The 12,905-nt window shown below is 42.6% G+C and overlaps 1 protein-coding gene across 8 annotated transcripts in view; it reads right to left on the bottom strand.

The window, feature by feature from the left end:
• SPOP (speckle type BTB/POZ protein) overlaps window positions 1-9,362 on the bottom strand; it is a 35,291-nt gene extending 25,929 nt beyond the window's left edge. For 2 of the 8 annotated variants that reach the window (XR_014230346.1, XM_082331597.1), the window contains exons 1-2: window positions 8,426-8,701; window positions 5,836-5,907 (exon numbers count right to left, since the gene is read on the bottom strand). The gene's annotated coding sequence lies outside the window, so the exon portion shown is untranslated. The other 6 variants (XR_014230343.1, XR_014230345.1, XR_014230348.1 and 3 more) reach the window with 6 other exon arrangements.
• Window positions 9,363-12,905: the final 3,543 nt, after the last annotated feature.

The raw sequence follows: 12,905 nt of genomic DNA, 5'->3' as shown, positions 1-12,905 counted from the left end.
GGAGGCATTGTTGCTGCCTTCATCAAAATCGCCATTGGTCTCTTGTAGAGTCCCTTTTCCATCAAATGTATGGGTTTGCTCTGTTGCAAACCTGATGACGTGTTTCAGGTTTCTTATTTTCTTCCTTTCAGCCATTTCCTTCTTCCTCATTCCCAGAAGTTGCTCTCTGGTCACCTCTGTAAATCTGTATATTGCCTACATTTCTGAAAGGTGTCACTCAGACTCTATCATCTCTTTTCCAAATGGTCCAGGAGTACGAGGACAACAGCAAGAATTCCCAATAAATAAGAAATGCATGATTTTGATTAATACAAATATATTCTATAAAATGGTGCAGATTAACCCACTTGATCACAATGTGCATTTGGCAAAAGTAATTGGGAGATTAAACCCAGAAAAGCTATTTAAAAGCTCATTTTCTCTTCCAATCATTTCATATTTAAGAAAACAAAAAGTATACCAGCACAATCTATCAAAGAATTTCTTTTTAATAGGTCTATAAAGAGTTAGCTAGCTATTTTTTTTTAACCTCACAAATTCTAACTGAAGTGTACGTTCTCAGACATAAAAGTTTCACAAAATCTGCAAAATGAGTTTGTCTCCTAATTTCAAACCTGATTTATCTCTTATTTGAAAGGGATGGGACAAATGTCAGTGGAACATCAGCACTGTAAGGAGAACTACAAGTTTCACATATATTTCGTAAGAAAAGAAACACCATCATTCTTTAGCCGTAGATCATCTAGCATCCCTTCCTCCTCCTCCCCAAATATCACCAGATAAAATAGCAAACAGCTAAAACTAAACCAAGGAAAGAGACAGGAAGCTGGTGGTAAGAAGCAGACGAGAGTTCTCTAAATCACCTTCTGCTTTTATAAACAAACCCTCCGCTGAGAGTTTCTGCTCTTGAGTCATTAAGTCAAGTCGTATTTTTGACATTTTTCTAAGACTGCTTCATGCCGGTGTTTGAACAGATGCAGAAAACTGTATCCCCTTTAATCACATCCAACCCTAACTATAAATTACCCCAAGTATATTAGAATTACATCCACACCAGTAAATATAAAAAGTAATCAAATTCTTAAAAGCAAACAAAAGTTTTTTTTTTTATTTTAGAGTTACTGTTGCATTTAAGTCACCGCTCCTATTTTCACCAATGTTTGCCTCTTCTTTAACTCCTTCTACTTCCATCTTTCATCCTCTTGAGGTACGCCCTGAGATGCTCAAAGCTTAAATGTTCAAAACTGTTTCTCCTCAGAAATTAATCCTCCTCATAATTTTTTAATTCAGATCATAAGCATGTTAAAAAGAAATAAATCTCTTACTTCTTTTCTCCAAATGTTCCTTTTCACCTTTTTTCTCTTCCCTCCTTCCAATCTATTCCTGCTCATTTCTCTCCTCACACACGGAAAAATGTTATTCGAACACAGCAGCTTAGGTCTTACAGAAACAATCAGCCTGAGCAGACTTCTGTCTTCAATAAGAAACCTGATCTTATTTTTGAAAAGTAGGGTTTTGTTATTGACCGTGAACTCCTTTATTTTAGATTCTCCCTCATAGGCAAATCGTAAAATGTATTTTACAGCTTCATTCTCTACCGGTAGGGTAAATTGTTACCTGTCACTTGTCAGGTAACTCCGCTGCCATTTCAGCGATTTTTTTTTTTTTTTTTAAGTAAAACATTTGCACTTTCGTAGCATGTAAGTCATCTTCCAAATGAAAAGATAAAGCCATGAAAACTACTCTTTCCCAGAAAACTTCCTAACATGCCAGGGAAGCCTCTCACTCTGAAAGCAGGCTGGCAGCAGCAGGGGTTTTTCTCCCCTCTGTAGATTGTTCTTCTCTTGTAAGAGCGACACGCTGCTAGAAATACCTCACACCTCTAAAATCCCAACAGATTCCCAGGGAGTTGAAAATAACTGGAAGAAAATGCCTAAGTGGTATAATGTCTAATCAGAGAACAAGCAAAAACTTAAAATTAAGCAGGACTGCATTTTTCAATCTGCTGTGCTGAGACCTGGTACCAAACACCACTAAGGCACTCAAATGAGATTGCAGATCTGACCTCTAGCAAGCCACCAAGACTATAATCCCCTCTGGAGCCTTTTATTTATATCAACTTTCCAGTAATACAAACATCTGGTAGTCCTCATATAACATTTTCCAGTTGCCATCTTGCATTAATATTTCTAAGAGCTTATCAAAACCAACTGGAGCTGAAATACAGTTTCTACCATTATTATTCTGGAAATTAAGCCTTCAAATAATCAATTTAGAGATTAGAATGCATGGCCAAAACTAGATCTCAAACTACTGGATTCTTTCACCTACTTGCAAAGGCAGCGTGACTTCAAAATGGCTATGAGAATTATTTTAACCTGCTAAATGTAAAGATCATATGGTTGCCAAATAGAAGCACTCTTGGAATCAGTATGCAAACCCGGGTTTTTGGAAAAGCATGAAAAGAAATCAACCGCTTGCTTCATTCCAACAGAAAACTCACTCCAGGATTTTCTAACAGATAATAAATAGCAATTACAAGCACTCAAAGAGAGTCCTGTTTGCAGCCTATCCTACCAGGTAATGCTTCTCCAACACTTGCGGTTTTATAGGCAGGAAGAGTCCTTCGTTTTCAAAGTTACTTTGTTTAGACTTTTCTCTGACTTTATCAGACATCAACGTGAGAAGGAATAAGGAGAGGAAGGAGACGGGAATCAAATTCCAACCAACTTCCACTTCCAAACCATCTATATTTTCCTCAAAAATCAGCAGCCGTGTTTTCTATAAAACATATCACATCGACTTCAATAAGGCGTCATGGTTTTGCTAGCATAATTTTAATAATCTTACTCACATTAACGTCAAAAAAATCACATCTTACCATAAATCCCACTCCGAAAATAACACAATTATGGCATTCGCCTACGCCCATATTTGAATATCCTAACCATTCAAGACCAAGATTATCGAATTAATAAGACAAAGAGCAAAGAAAAATTTTGGTAGCTTAGATATTCTATATTTCATATGTTTTCAGTCAATAGGAAAAAAGCCTAGGCCAGAGGCATTATGATATGCCTGTTTATATTAGGGACACTTTGGAAGCAGGGCAGCAAGGTGCATTCTTTTCACCGCTTTTGGCATGAATGTTGTAATTTGTGTTAAAAGTGAATAAAAATCCCAAAGGAAGTATCTTGGACACAGGGAGCTGATTGGCTGACTTTTTATTTTAATTATACTTTCTAAGCTGTCGTTGGCATAAGCCATTTATTGCATCTTTAAAAAAGAGAGGGAAATGTAAAAGCACATGAAAATAAATTCCCAGGAGATACCCACATTTATTTCCCTTTCTACACCAACAAGCTACCTCCATAAACCGTGGCCAGCCTTCAAGAAGAAACCAGTTCTTGTTGCTTTTGTTTTCTTCCTGTTACCTCTTCTGTTCTTATAAAAACACTTCCAAAAGTCTTCCTACTATTTTCCCCATCAATAGTAAAACTCAATAAGCTACCGGGCAATATTATCTAAAGGGAAATATCAATTATCTGCTAGCCAAGAACCAACTTTAATTCACACAAATTATGAACCTTTACTACCGAGTAGCACTAGGATTTTTATCACACTTGCGGGTTCGGTAAGGTTGGCACCAAACAAACACCTACACCAAAACACTGTTCTTCTCTCCGGGAACAAGTATGAACAAAATCACAAGCTAACAGGAAAGCTTAAGAAAATCGTCTGTGTCTCTCTCTCTGTTCTCCGAATTTCATTTACTGCCCACAAGCACTTCTAAGAAATTAATCAAACTGATACACGTGGTTTTTAAGCACAACTTATTGAGGTTGCACACTTCTACAAAAAAGCAGCTGAGGAAACGGAGGCACCAATACAGTGGTGTCATTTAATGTGATTTTGCAATTACCAAGGCAGATCTGTAAGGTCAGGATACCCAGCCTACAACAGCCCGCCTTCAATTCATCCGAGGAAGGTACTGTATGATGTTTTCACTATAAGATAATGGATTCTTGGGGGGGATATATGACAACATTCTTTAGCAGTCAATATAGTTAATCTGTAGGCATGATTCTAGCTATGTTAACTGAAAACTTTTCCATCGATGCAGTCAGTGTCTGTTCTAGCCTCTTTATGCAGCAACACTTGGGAGGCAGCCAGGCAGCTTCTCTGCATTGCTATACAGCAGCTCCAGACGACTTAGCGTGCTTGTCTCCACCTGCTCTCCAGTCTCACGGCTATAAGCATGTCTCTAAAACCAGGGCTGCCATCTGAGCTTTTCTTTCAGACACAAAGGCAAATCCACTATTTTAAATAAATAAAAATTAAAAAGCATTTCTTTTTAAGAGAAGACAAGTGAGGCCTCACTAGCTTTAAAATCTAAGCTGAAGAAATAAAACTTGGGAAGTCTCCCACTAGTAAACTGCTGCTATTCGAGAAAAGTTGCTATATACAATTATGATCTGATTTACGATTTCTTGAACAAATTCTGCAGCGATGAGCAAAGAATGTGGGCAGAACAGTAACTAAAGCCACACTTAGAAAAAATATGCATATTGTTAAATCAAATTACTTCTTCATCCGATCAAGTTCTGTAAGCAAACTTCTGCTTCTTGTTTGGCTCCAAGATCAGTGAGTTTTTCCAGACCATCATCTCTGCCCATGCAACTTTGCTTAAGTATCAGTTCTTGTCACAGCCCTAACAGAGATATTCACGTTATACTCATTTTGGAGACAATTATTTTATCGGTCAATATGAAGACTTAGACATCATGGCAAGGAGGAAAAAACCTCAACAACTACACATCACCGTTTCAGCCCCACAAATCATTTTGTGAACCTCTGTAAGTACCATTCCTGCATATTCACAGTTAAAAAAGTGTAATTTTTTAAGTTCTGTTTGACATCAGAAGATACAGTTTCCATTTTTAGAACATCACATCCGTCTTTTCAGATTGATGCCGCATAGATGTCACTGGCATGCCTGATGTCACACACATCAAAGTGTTCCAACTGTACCTCTAGTAACTCAAAGGGTGGCATGTTAACTCCAGAGAAAAAGTAGTGATTCAGCGTAACTTAACCTATCAGTCAGCAGTTCAAGTATCCTAGTGTCCAACTACACCCTACATAAGTTTACATACCATGCGACATGAAATGTTTCTGAGTATGTAATAAACTTAAGTGTTCAGAGTTCTAAACCTTCCAGTATATTTTCAGAAACAATATAACTGAACTTAGGAGATTCCTCAATATTTAAAATGCTTAAAAATTAGCATTTTTTCAAATGAATATTCTGACTTCTTTGTACGCGAGTCTCTTAAAGGTGTGCACAAGGACATCCTTTTTCGCTGGAAAATTATTTGTTATCAGAAGTTGGATCAATTTTTTAAAAGCATTAACATTACTGTATATGATTCACAGCCCAAGTATTACATCAGACCCAATTTAAAACGCACAACACAGATGCTATATTTCTAGCGAAAACCATTTTTAAAGTCCACAGTCGTACAATAGAACCTATTGAATAAGACCTACAACACAGGCTAAGAAAATGGAACCGAGATCTCAGTATGAAAATTTTAGTACTATTTTCTCTAGTCGGTGCATCTAAAGTCACCAGTATCCTATTGGCTTCTACTATATCAATGGCCAAACCAGTATCTTCCAGTTATGAATTCAGTGTTGGAGTGTTTAATCCCTCCCATGGTCCTGACCTTATAAACCCTACGGATGTCTAAAAATCCATGGAGTTTTAAGGCGAGCTACACCTCACAGAATGCAACAGTGCAACTCCTGCCTGTAGCCAAAGAATTTACTCACAGTATAAAAATGAACTCCCAAGTCTTTTCCGGGCATTTGCTATACAGTCAGTGGTTCTGCATCTTTTCGGTCCTAAAAATGTGGAGGAAAAAAACAACAAAAAACCACAAATTACATTTCATGTGTGCTACATATTGTCTTGAATTCTCAGCTACGCACATCAGCAAAGAGGAAGAGACTTCCAGAATCACTCAACTCCTTCCTTCCAAAACACTGCTACAGAGTTCAGTAAAGGGACACTTAACAACGTGAAACCAAGGAAAGAAGTTCTAATGTATTTACAGATACAGTTTCTGAAAAACAACAGCTTCTTTGCTTCCTCAAGGGTACCAGGACTTTATCTCATGCTAGTTTCCTGTACCATCATGTGTTTCTAGAACTTGGGGCACATGCTTTATTTACGAGGTCTCTCAAGTACAAAGTGCAAGACAGAATGCAGTAGCAGCTTATCGACTGAAAATCAAGAAGCAACACTCTCAATAAAGGTTTTTTGGTTGGGAGGTTTTTTTGTTTGTTTGTTTGTTTTAAAAACACATTTTTGTTGTATTTCCTCTCTGTGCTGAGTTACACCAGCAGTCAGAGGTTGGAGGAATATAGCAAGATCTTACATAATACTCCAATCGTGCAGAAAATCGAGCCAAAGCTGGGAGGAGAGAAGGAATTTTACAAAATTACAGTGGATATTTCCAAGTGTGGAACTACGAATGCAATCAATAACACAGCAATAGCACCTGATTGTACAAGAAATAGATATCTTTCCCAGCTTTGTGCCCAATTTTGCAGAAATAATGCCCAGGAAGAAATGAAGCAGATGATTTCACGTTTACAGGTCCACAGTGAGCCAAGGCAGCAGAATGGCAAGCCCCGTGAGTAAAACGCTGAACAGAAGGGTGTGCCAAGAATAAAGCTGGTAAGTCCCTCTTATTGTAAACTGGATTGGTATCTAGAAAAATCACAGACGGCAACAAACTCCGTTCACTGTACATACCTAACACTAGGTCGGTCTAGAGGCTGAGCTGCAGTTCAGAGATTAACCCTAAACCTCCCCCCACACTGGTCAAGCTGGCTCAGTGAAAACTGAGAGAAGACTCTGGTGAATGGAATTGTTTTTAACATTTATCAGGTCTAATCAACCTAATACTATTGCCAGTGCTAGTACCTTCTGCATGTTAAAACATCAGCAAATTGTAAGATCAATTACACAAGAAATAGTATTTTTGAAGCACTCCACTGTGATCTGTGCAATCAGTGATGGTACTGCTCACTGAGACCGTGTGTCAAACCAAAGCCCCTTCCATTTTAACTCCCTCCCTGATCTGTATCTATGAGCAAATCCTGGAGTTTTTGGGGAGGAAACACAATTAGTGGTGTAATAGTGGTAAGTATACTCAAGTAAATCAGGAGATCAGATTTGACAGTAGTTTCTACGATCTTATGGCAGATACAGTTTTGTATTACTGTCCTCTACTGATACAGTGACAGGATGACAGCTTGCGACGTACTTCTGCTATCATGTTGTCTTGATCTCGATACACATCCATGACAAAGTATCATTAAGAAAAAAAAAAAAATCTGTTTTTTCTTTGGGTCACAATGAAACAAGTGACATCATGAAACCAGATCATTCTGGGCATCTGGTTAGAAAATGTCACTGAAAAAGAAGCAAACCGGTTATATGTTTTACTTAACTAATTTAGTTTGGGGTTTTTTTATAACCAAAGAGTTCTATTTTACAAAGCCTAAATAATAGTGAAATTCTTCAGACTTTTACAGGGCTTCACACCAAGCCACCCCAGACATAACCATCTGGAACTCTAAGGCAAAGATAAAAAAAAAGGAAATCACAAAAAAGGACTCCTTTTCATTATGTCACGATGCTCTACAATCACAAATGCAAACACATCTAATAATGCTGAGTTACAGAAAAGTGACAACAAATAACATTACATTCCATATTTTTATCCTCCCCCCAGAAAAACTCCTGTCGGAAAAAGACAATTTCATTTCACAGGCAGCTTTGCAAATACTCCGAGAAGTGTATTTTACCTTTATAACACCATCTATCAGTAATCAAGACGAGCATTAGCACTCTGCTATCAAGTCGTGTTAGTGACACATTTAACTGTGAAAAGGAATTCTTCTGCCTTTCCGTGCTGCATGATGATGCACCATTTCCTTTAAACACCACTACAGGCCCGAGACACAGCTAAGAAATACCAGTACTGATCCCAGACACCCTGGGGTCTAATTCAGAGGAAGACCAAGTTCCCTCCTCATTTAGAAACGTGCCTCACAGTCCTCAGTGGCAAAGCTACGACCTGTCATCCCTTGCTGGGTTATGCTGTTAGTCATCTCAGTCTTTCCACTCTAGCCCTTATTTCCTTTCTCCCACTCGTGTTTCCTTACTCAGTTCCTGCCACTGAACCTCTATCCCTGCCTGGGGAATCTCGAGGAATCCCCTCACCAGGCCTCCCCCCAACTTCTCCCCGCCGCACCTCTCCCCCCCCAGGCCCTGCTCCCTCGCTCGCCCCAGCCCGGCTACCGATCCCTCTCTCCTCTCAACTCCTGCCCCCTTCCCCACACCTCTTACCTCCGGGCCCTACGAGTGACTCCTACCGCCGGAGGAAGCCCTGCTCCGAGGCGGGCTGGGAAGCCCGAGCAGCCCTGTCCCAAGCAGGTGCGGCGGGTGGGGATCGCGCCCCCGGACTCTGCCCCCCACTCCGCAGCCAGCCCCCCTAGGCGAACACCAGCAGCTGGAGCTCACTATTTGGCAGCATGTCTTCCTCCCCCGGCTCCCCCCAGGCAGACGCCGCGGCTCATTATTCCGCAAGTCCCCGCAGCAGCCGTCTGCGCAGGCGCGGGGCTGACGAACGCGCAGGATATGGCCGTTCCCAGCGCTCCCCTCCCGACCGCGCATGCGCACCGCGCGGCGCACACCGCCTCCCCGGCCCCCCCGCTCATCGCCACCGCGCATGCGCAGATCGCCCCGCACGGCACCCCTCCCGACGCATGCGCCGGCGGCTCCGACCACGCCCTCACCTCTCCGCTGCGCATGCGCGCTCGGCCCCGCCCCTCCCGCTTCGCCCCGCCGGCGGCTCACATTCTGGCAGCGCGGTGGCGCATGCGCCGTGTCCGCGTCGGGCCCCGGTGTGTCAGAGCTCACTATTTGGCAAGGGGCTACTCCTGTCGCAGCGCCATTTAAACAGCCGGGGTGGGGGGGGAAGCAGGCCCCTGCGGGTCTCTCTCACTTCCCAGTCGTGCGGCAGGGCCGCCGCAGGCACAGAGGAGCGCTGCCCCGCAGACACCTCGCAGAGGCAAGCGGTGGGGGGGACGACGACACTACCTTCCCCCCGTCCCTGTGGAGGTTTCCAGTCCTCGCCCGATTTCTTTTGCTTCTTTCCCCCGCACGGCCCCTCCCACCTCACCTGAGAAGGATACCGCTGCCTGCTGTCCCCTTGCGGTCTCCTCATACCGCCCTACACTGACACATCCGGGCTCCCCGCAACGCCCGCCCCGCAGCGGGGCGGGGGCGCCGCCGCACTGCGCATGCGCGGGCAGGGGCGGGGCGCAAGGGAGGCGGGCGGGAAAAGGCGGGAAAGGCGTCGAGCGGGGCGGCGCGCGCCGGCTGCCCTTCCCTCACGGCTCTGTGAGGAATCGGGCGCCTGAGGGGCCGGCGCAGCTCTTCCCCCCTCCGATGTCGGTAAAGATTAACCTTGCTCGTTTTACCCTGACCATGCTACGGCACTGTGAAACAGAATATATGTCTCAGAACAACGAACCCTGAAGTGAATGATAGTTTGCTTCGTTAACAATCCGTAAAGGACTGCTTAGTGTTGCCAAAGTTAAGTTCACTTAGAATCATAGAATCCTTTGGGATGGAAGGGACCGTTAAAGGCCATCTGGTCCAACCCCCCTGCAATGGGCAGGGACATCTACAACCAGATCAGGCTGCTCAGAGCCCCGTCCAGCCTGGCCTTGAATGTTTCCAAGGATGGAGCAGCTACCACTTCTCCGGGCAACCCGTTCCCGTGTTTCACCGCCCTCATTGTAAAAAATTTCTTCCTTATATCCAGTCTGAATCTACGCTCTTTTAGTTTAAAACCATTACCCCTTGTCCTATCGCTATTGGCCCTGCTAAAAAGTCTGTCCCCCCCCTTAGGGGAAAGGTAATTCTGGCAGGGGGAGATCACGACCACCGACTCAAGGAACACCCGCTCAAGAAACCTGCCGACCCAAAAGATCGAGGAAGGAAAGGTCTCGAGAATCATAGTGAGCGCGTGTAGTAATTTACGTGGTAGGCGAAGAACTTCAACCAATCATTCAACAGAGTGACAATGAATATATATTAGATGATCATAAAAAAACCTGTTAGTTTACATTAATGGTGTGCTGGTTCGTACCAGGCACCCGTATTTGCGCATTTACGTAATAAAGGAAAATACCTCGACTCTGTGTGTGAATTGGGTGACGCACACCGGGTAATGGACCCAAGTTTTTGGGACAACACTTCTGCCTTGCAGACTTCTGGTGGTGTGTGAGGGTTGAGGGCTCTGCTTGGAGCTGGTGTAGGGTTTTATTTTAAATCTCTTCACCCAAGGAGGAGGTGTTAGGGGAGATGGGAGGGTGTACCTCTCTCTTGCTGTTGTGGTGTGGCCTGGTTTGACCCTTTCTCCCCGTTCCTTTGAGCGCTGGGCTTAGAGTTGTGTAGTGAAAATGCAAACAGTTCTTCCCCCTTCTCTCACTTCAGGCTGGATCGTGGGCCATTTCAGTGCGTGGGTCACCAGTGCTTGTGAAGAATGGCTCCCCACGCTGTGCACGATGAGAATTTCTTGCCAAGTTTGAGGTTGATTGGTGAGTTTTTTTCAAGGCGCAGCATTTCTTTTAACGTTTTGAGAAAAGGATCATAAAGCAAACATGCGTTATGTCTGTCATTCAGGGGTCTAGATCAAGAGCTTAAGGGAGACCTTATAGACCTTCCAGTGCCTACAAGGGGGTTATCAAGCGAATGGAGGCAGGCACTTCATAGTGGTAGATGGCAGGAGGATGAGAAACAAAAGTAAAACCGAGAGAGATTTAGACTGGATAGAAGAAATGTTTTCATCATGACCATAGATGAGCATTTGGACAGGTTGCCCAGAGAGACTGTGCAGTCTCTGTTGGAAGTTTTCAAAGCCTGAGCCCTGAGCAACCTTGTCAGATCTCATAAGTGATCCTGCTTTGAGCAGGTTGGACCAGATGATGTCCTGAAGTCCCTTCCACCCAAATCATCCTGTGATCCTAAGATCTCTTTTATATATGGGTCTTCTCTTGTTCTAATTTGCAGTGGTTTGCGACCAGAGGAAGGAAAATTTTCATTGTTAGTAGTCCTTAATTACAGAAATGTTTGTAGAGAAGTTTATCCAGAGCTAGCCTTTCTTTCCTGCCGGTTTCAGTCTCACGTTATAGTGAATTAATAAAATTACACACAAAGCACCTCAATAACCGAATTAGCCAGGTTACATAATACATATCACAGCTACACCTATTTAAATGAAAGATCCAAAGTCTTTTTCTCTCGTACCTCATTCTCTCAGATGAAAAATGCTGCTTCTCCTAGCACAGTTGGTCCTGTACACTAGGCTGCCACATTCGTCCACTACTGACTCAGAGAATATTGCCTGTTTTATTGCTAACATTTTCTGCAGTGTCCTGGGTTGTCTTGGCAAGTATCTCATCCAAGTCATGACCAATTCTTGGACCCTGCTTCATTCCTTCATTTCACAAACTGCTGCCCATGGTGACAAAACAGCAGGTAATGCTGCATTGTAATGAAGAAATGCCATAAAACCGCCTCTTGGGAAGTACAGAATTGGTGTTAGCATTCCTAATCTGGCTACACATTTCTCCTAGAAAACTTACTTTCGTACCCTATCCATTATCCTGGATTTTAAATTCCCACTATGAACTGTGGATTTTTACTGATGTATTCATTCTCTTATAGTTGAAGTACAAAAGGAAATTACAGCTCCAGTTTTAGAGTAAACAAAGACATTCCCCCCTCCCCTCCTGCATTAGAGCACTTCGGCTGCGGAGTCTTGGTACAAGGGTTTCTAGCTAGAACAAGGAGAAATGTCTCCTTTAATTCAACACTGGCCATGTGTCACTTGGCGGTAGGGAGGTCAACCTCTTTTGCAGTTTATGATGTTCTCCTGATCAAAATTCTCTTGTTCCCAGGAAGTGGAAAATCAAATTGGGTATCTGTGAAAACAAAGATTGAATTTCACCTCTGCTCCATATGAAGAAGTTACTTAGGGTGAATTCTGTCCTCCTTGGTGGCAGATAGTAGTGAAATACTGTCGCTCTTCACAAACCTACCTTCTGTCTTTAATACAACTCTGTAAATAAATGACTGGACAATTCCCAGGTGCAGGTACTGCTCGAACCTTGACAATTTGCATGGGGATATGTCGCTGTCTGTGTGTTTTGACACTAGTGTGCATGTGAGAGTACCGGATTATCAAACACATTCGCTTTGGGTGTAATTCGCGGTATCATCTGGATGATACCAGACAGGTTGTTTTTTCTGCATGAAAAGAACCGGTAAATGCTACTGTACGTAAAGGTTTGGAGGTGTTACTTGTGTGTATATTTAAGTTTGATTTTTACATGAAGCTGATTAAACTGATGTCCGTGAAACGGTTGTGTGCAAGAATTTTAAATAGCCCCTGCTTTTTAATATTCACTTCTTCCTCTTTGGTTTTAATTATTTTGTTCCTACGTTTTCCCTTTCAATTTACTAAAAATCTAGAAATGTAATTAGAGAGAGGCTGAACTCGGAGAAAGCTGCCAGCATTTCTACATCATGATTAAATATATCAGCCATCCCTTTAGTGAGAGACTGAAAAACAGAATTCTCATAATTATCTCCCTGTTATCCAGGAAAGAATCTGCAACACGTACGGATACAGAGTTATTGAAAATGCAGCACTAATTAAAATCTCATATAGGCTCCTGATGATCGGGAGAGTATGAAAACAGAGTTATTTAATTATTTCCTGTATTTGCTATCTTTGTTACAAAAACAAACAAAA

Source organism: Platalea leucorodia (genome assembly GCF_965183815.1).
Source record: "Platalea leucorodia genome assembly, chromosome: 22".
Classification (NCBI taxonomy): domain Eukaryota; kingdom Metazoa; phylum Chordata; class Aves; order Pelecaniformes; family Threskiornithidae; genus Platalea; species Platalea leucorodia.
The sequence above is the reverse complement of the archived record's forward strand: the minus strand, read 5'-3'. Positions and strand labels throughout refer to the sequence as shown.